Source organism: Fukomys damarensis, unplaced genomic scaffold (assembly GCF_012274545.1).
Source record: "Fukomys damarensis isolate Sample0158 unplaced genomic scaffold, DMR_v1.0_HiC HiC_scaffold_28, whole genome shotgun sequence".
NCBI lineage: Eukaryota > Metazoa > Chordata > Mammalia > Rodentia > Bathyergidae > Fukomys > Fukomys damarensis.
Window position 1 is genome coordinate 25,275,182 of NW_022900940.1, and position 6,797 is coordinate 25,281,978.

The window sequence follows — 6,797 nt, forward strand, 5'->3', positions numbered from 1 at the left end:
AATTAGAGAAGAATGGCAGATAGTCACCAACATTAGGGACTATGCCCTGACTACACACTTGCAGAGTTCTCTATGACATGAAGAGTAGAGAAGGTAGTCACACAACTCCAACTCTATGTATAGAAAACACATAGCTCTGATGCAACTTCGAGAAGAGCAATAACTCTAGACCCAGCTGAGATCTTTGGCAGGTAAACCACTTGTAGGTCTGTGCTGGACTTTCTTACAAAACCACTAAGAACACAGTTTTGTAGGAAATTAACAGACATTGTTGCCGAGTCAACTGAAAACATTTTATTGGAAGGTAGGCACAGTTACAGGACAGTCCGAAATACTACAGTTTCTGTAAACCTAACCACAGAAATTTGCCTTGTTCTTTGCCTCTCTCAAAGTAGACCAAAGCCACAGAGTCACCTGAGCAACACTGTGGATGTCACTGATCATTCTCCATTTCCTGCTTTGTCTTACACAGTGATTTTTTGAAACTTTCCAACATTCTAATGTTGATTAGCTCGCATTTGGTATATCTGAAGCTACTTTTGATATTCATAATTTTTTTTGCCACTCTAGTTTCAGGATCAGAGAGGAATTAAATTTCAATCTGTATGGTTTATGCTCCTTTGTATATAATATTTATATCAAATAGTGTGCAAGAGCCCCAGGTATAAAGTATGTTTGATTATATTTGAACTCCAACCACTACCACACAGGGATCTTTTTAGTAGCTATGTGACTCGGGTCATTACCTGAATCCAAACTTTAAAATAGGAAAAATATTTTTAAATCTAAAAATAGGTAAGAAACAAATCAAACTACATAGCCCTCTTTACTTATTGACATAGAACTGCAAATCAGAAATTTCCTAAGTACATAAACAAAGCTAATTTCATCACAGAATTATACCATTTGAAGAAATTCCTTTTTATAAGTCCCAGTCCCCCACAAAAAGAGATAGACAGAAAAAAAAGAAAATCAGTCAAAGTCACAGAGAACTGTGTGTTATGCAAGTGACAACAAAGGAAAAACAGTCCAATTCAGAACTGTCACGGCGAGAACTTCAGTCTGAAAGGATGAGCGGCTGTAGTTCCACACTATGTGCTTCTTGGCTCAGGCAGCTATGAGTCTGTCCTATGCAAGAGCAGCACCTTCCTCAGTGTGCTTCAGGAGCTCCCAGAACCATCCTCTCTCTGGCCAAGGAATGGGCCCTGTAAAAGAACACACAGCAGAAGGCCCATCAGACATGGGCTGAAACAATCAGATAACTAAAGGATGATGGAGTCAGGGGCAGAGGGAAGAGTGGATGGGTTCTCACCTGCTCAAGCTTCCTTCTTGCCGCCTCTCTGGAAGGGTAGCATAAGCCTTGGAACAGCCAGTGATGTGGAATCTTGGAGGTCATGCAGTGAGCTCACTGAGGCATCCATCACCTTGCAGTCCACACTATCTCTGTTGACAAGAACATAAAATAAATAACCTGGCATCATCAGCTACAGAATCTCAAGGAGAAGACATCGCAGAACATAGACACACAGAAAAGAGTGAAAGGAGGACAAGAGAGTAAAACTCAGAAAGGATACTCTACCTGCCACCTTTCCCTGGGATTTCCCTAGGCAGTCGCATCCTGGACTGGAGGCTTGAGATGATTTCTAAGACCTCCGAGAGGTCCCAAAGGTCTGAAAGGTCAGGAGGCATCATTCCACTGCCATGTGGATACCTGAACTCAAAGCTCAGCTCCTTGAGAACCTCAGCCAGCCTTGCCCCAACTCTCCTGAGCAGGTCCTGTCACTGAAATACTACATAACAGAGAGTAAAATGCAAATGAAAATTAGAAAGAGGTCTTTCTGTGCCTTTGCCCTGGAGGAGTAGTCAGGGAGAGACCAGAGGACTGGGGTAGGGTGGATATCAACCACATGGTCTTCTCATTAGTGATTTCAATGTTCAGGTGATCCCATTCTCTGCTTTCCACCAAGCAACAAAAGTTCTAAGCAGGTTCTTCAATCCCATGTTCCATGTCCTTTTGGTTCAATCTAGCATTGCCTGTTGACTCTAAGACATCATTTAGCTCTGAGGAAAAGTTTCCATCCCTGTCAGGCTCTCCGCCTGGGACAGAATTCCAGACCTGGAAAGTGAGGGACACTGATTCCACCTGGTATTCTCTTTTCTCCCAGCTCATGGAAAGCCAAGCATTGCCCCCTTGGTCCTTCATAGAACCCTTCTTTTCAGAGCCCAGGGTGGGTGACACATACCAAAGAACTCAGGCTGGGATTCATAGAATATAGAAGCACTATCCAAGGGGAAAAAAAAAAAATAGAAGGAAATTCAAAGATACTTATCCAAACAAACCCAGTTACCAGTGGCATACCAAAGCCACATGGTATGGTCTGTCTTGGACACACATAATAAAGCAGAGGCCTTATAGGTAGAATATTAAATGCACTAATAGAACTAAGAACCTATGTCTCTTTTAGATATGACTATGCACTGGCAAGTTTAAACAATGTCGATGACAAAACCCTGCTCCACACATGAACGGCTCTCTCCCTCTTGGGTCTTCACTGCGAGTACTCATGGCCCCCTAATCCTGTGAGAGCCTTGCTTCCTGCTGTCCTGCATCCTTTTCCCCTGCCCCATAGGCCCATATCCTACTGACCTCCAAGTACCATTTGCAGTATTATCTCATCAAGGAAGTGTCTCATGATCCTCTTGACTAAGAGTAATCCCTTCCTCTTCTTAACCCCTAATCATTTTTTTCCAGATCGTTCATTTATACATTACATTTAAATACGTGAATTGAAAGTTGTAAACACATGTCACCTCAGGGAGGAAAGGGTCTCTGAGTTCTAACATAATATTCTCCATCTCTGTTATGAGAAAACTAGGAAGGACTGTGAAGCAGGAGGAAGAGAATTATGATAATGTCACATATATGTAAAGGTTTTAGACAAGAATCTAGCATATAAGATGTATTATAAAAATACATTCTAGGGCCAGGGATTTAGCTCAGTTGTGTCGCTGCCTGCCTTGCATGCACAAGGGCCCGAGTTCAATCCCCGGTACTTAAATAAATAAATAAAAATACATGCTAAATAACACAATTTTATGAGTTAACATAGGACTCTACCTCTTCAAAGCACTCCAAACACAAATTATCACTCTCTGGGCTCCAGGCTAATAACTGCAGACAGTGCCTCAATTACACCTCTAATCCCATGATAGTTAATCCCTTAACTATCTCTGTTTATAAATGCAGCAACTAAAGCACAAAGACATTAAATAACCTGCATGAATGCACAACTACTAAACTGTACAGCTTGGTTCAGAAACTAGGTTACGGAGTCAGGCTGTTACTCGCTGCAGAGGTACTTGCTCCAGAACTTTCTGTGATGATGGAAATGTCCTGTTCTGCCTCATATGGTGGCCACTAGTCAGCTATAGCAGTGGAGTCCTCTCTAAAGGAATCTACTCTGACCAAGGAACTGAATTTGGAGTTTGACGAACTTTTAATTAATTTAAACTTAACCACATGTTTCCAGTGGCTACTACCTTGGATGGTGCAAGCTTATCAGAGAGAGCACTTCACACAGGCCTGGAGCCTTGGCTGGTGGAGATGATGGTGACTTAGACATGAGGTCATGGCATCATATTCATAGTGGGAAGCAGGGTGCTGTTAACAACAACACACAAGAGCACAGGCTTTACAATAAGACACACCCGAGCTTGAAATTCAGTCCTATTTTTCACTGGCTGTGCTAACATCCTCACATCTCATTAGTTAACCTTCTTGCACATCTGATCTCTTTTCTGTTAAGGAGACACAGAAATATTTCTAGAGTCAAAGAAATCATTAAGTAATGAAGTGTATGAGGCAAAGTGCTTGGCACATGTTCGGTACGATTTAGAGTGAAGTTGTCTCACACAAACACATATTTTTATGTGAATTCTTCTCTCCATGCAGTAGAAGAGAGGAAGAGAAACCAATAATATAAATGGTTGAGGAATGCTTTTCCACTTGCATTGGACTCTGTGCATACACGCATCACAGAGTGAACATAAGATGAAGGACAAAAACCTGTTTTCTCCTCCCAGTGGGCTTTCATAGTCTCAGTGCACGATTCTACTGTTTATAGGCGATTTTACTCTAATGCCCTGATTTTAGCAACCTAACACCCTTTCCCCCTCAGCTAAATAAGGGTCCTCAGTGTTATTCCTGCAGAACTCAAATGTTACCTATATACAGGCTACTGAGTAGCCATCCTTAGCGCAGCTGTTGTACATATTTGTGTTCTCACTAGTGCTCTCACATGCACACATTCTGCCTCCTTCTCTTTCTTCTCCTCCTTCCTTTCTCCTGTACACACATGCTCTGAGTTTTGTTTTGTTTTAACATAATCGCCCCTGGGCGCCAAACTCACCCTGCGTTTTGACTGGATTCTGCATATCACCTCCCTCCTGAGCCTTCTGGCTCCTTGTCAGGCTCTGTTGGTAGGGGGTGCCAGAGTGTGACTGTGGACGCCAGGAGGAAGATACTGGCTTAGCTCTGCTCAGGCTCCTAATTTGCTTCCTGCTAGCGCCATCCTGGTACTACTACTCCTCTAGCAGCAGAATTGCTTCCAGGAAGAGCAGTTGATCCCAATCACTATCAATCTCATTGTACCTCTTCAAAGACTCAGAATAAGCCGCTATCCCGTGGCCTCAGCTTAGGATGTCTGCATTCCTCCTCCGCAGAGCTTAGCCCTCAGATTTTAAATTTTGCTCTGTTTGGGGAAAGTATAGCAAATTCTTTTCCGTGTCTTTTTTATTAGTGTATATTTGTTTTGCAGCTGAATGGACTTCATGTTGGCAGAGTCATACAAGCACATCACATAATTTGATTATTTTTAATCCATCCATCGCTACCTCCGCCCATCCTTCCCCCAGTTTCACGCTTTTGGGGAGTTCCAATGTGTACAATATATTTCAATCATACCTCTTACTTGAAAATTTTTCCTTTACTCTCGCCTTTCCCAACCCCAGTAGGGTGCACAGCTGCTTTCTGCAGTTCTCTACCTCTGTGACCCACTGTACCCGTTTGTACCCCTTGGATGGTCTGATGCACAGCTCACAATTCTTTATATTAATTCTTCCTGTGAAAATAACTGGTGCAGCATTTTGTCTCTTGACTGGATCCAGCCCGATACACCTTTCCCCTGTCTTTCCATGCACACAATTCAGTTACCGAGAAGATAAAAGTATAAGCGAGCGTCATGATGCGGCCCTACAGTTTTTCCCAGATAAAAAGTATCAAGATATTCTGACATTTTTGTTTCAGAGCTTCTCTGCCTATACCTAAATACAGGATAGGAAAAAGAAAAAGAACAGAACATCTCAGACCATGCAATTTGATATGTTAAAGAGTAATCAGCCCCTAGTTACCTTCTCAGGGAACTCATTGCAGGGCAGCAAAAAGTCAGGAAAAACTCAGAAACTTTCCAATAAGGAAGAATGACACACACAAATCCTCGTGCATGTCCTGGTGGGGGACATTCAGCAAAGCCTAAAGTGCAGACCTTCTCTAGCAATGCATCAGCAACTAACCTGTATCAGATGAACAAGAGCCTTGTGCAATATGTCAGGCTTTGACAGTGTTAACTTTCCCATCTGCCAGCTCTCTAGAGAAGACACATACACACACAATACAATGCAAGGAGAGATTATACCATATCAGATCCACTTTAGAGATTCTGATCATGACGACTCCCACTTCTATTCCCCCAACACTGTTGGTCTTATCTTTTTTTAAACAGTAGAAGATATAGGATCAAACCTCCAGGGCTTATCGATCACTGCCTTCCTTTTCAACCTCCTTGGGCTGAAAGAAGGGCATATTGACCCAGACATCTCTGATCGCATTCAGACCTCCTTCTTTTGAAGTGACTCCTGCTATAGGACTTTGTGCCACAGATAAAGTGATTTTCACACCCACTTCTATGCTCGGTGTGATTTCTAGTAGATAAATGGGCATTCTAACTCAGGAAAGGCGTCACAGTCTGAATCCTCCTATGTCATAATGCCCCCCATCTTCAGTCTGCTTCTGCTGGTAGCCTAAACCTCCATCCCTATCCCACCTGAGCCTACTCTCTTGAGGAACTCACATAAAGAAGTCCACTAGCTCTGCCTTGAACGTCATCCACTGCTGCTCTCAGTCTGCATAGACAGTGGTGTCCTCAAAGTTTAGCAGCCCCATTTCTTTACAAACCAGTTTCCACTCGTCCTGTAAATGTAGCAGAGACTGTCCATCCCTCACCCAAATCCTTAAGGTCTTACCAAATCCAACTGCCAACAATTGCATCTTTTTGAATGAGACTTCTCTCTAGACCCCACTTTTAGGCATGGCAGCCCAGCAATATCTGAATATTAACTTGTCCCGAGAGGAGTCCTTAACTAGGAACTAATAGATGTCCAGAGCGTAATTGTGAGTCAAACGCTCTGAACCATTTTCTGGAATTTTCCTGTAGTTTCGAGTTGTAGGAGTCCATCCTGGCTGAGTGAGTAGCATACCCTTGGTGGCTGCCTTTTTTCCAATCTTCCTTTCCCTCTCCTCTTAATGGCGTTTCCTACACTTTTCCAAATAAACTACTTGCTCTCAAATCTTGCCTCAGGGTCACTTCTGGGGGGCTAAAGCTAAGATAATAGAAAACTACCATTTTCTAAGTCTTTTCACTTCAGTCACTTCAAAAATATTTTATGTACATGTAGATCTATGTACTCATAAATATGCATTACTTCCAGGCTATATTAATTAAACTTATGAATATATATAT

The 6,797-nt window shown here is 42.5% G+C and overlaps 1 protein-coding gene and 1 long non-coding RNA gene across 3 annotated transcripts in view; both read right to left on the bottom strand.

The window, feature by feature from the left end:
* The window catches only part of Rbms3 (RNA binding motif single stranded interacting protein 3), a 1,373,556-nt gene that overhangs the window by 1,113,133 nt on the left and 253,626 nt on the right, over positions 1-6,797 (bottom strand). The gene's annotated exons all lie outside the window — the stretch shown is intronic.
* The window catches only part of LOC104872124, a 160,068-nt gene continuing 153,548 nt past the window's right edge, over positions 278-6,797 (bottom strand). The window contains exons 2-4 of the long non-coding RNA XR_783067.3: positions 1,580-1,790; positions 1,313-1,443; positions 278-1,205 (exon numbers count right to left, since the gene is read on the bottom strand). This is a non-coding gene — a long non-coding RNA (uncharacterized LOC104872124). The remainder of the gene's footprint in view (positions 1,206-1,312; positions 1,444-1,579; positions 1,791-6,797) is intronic.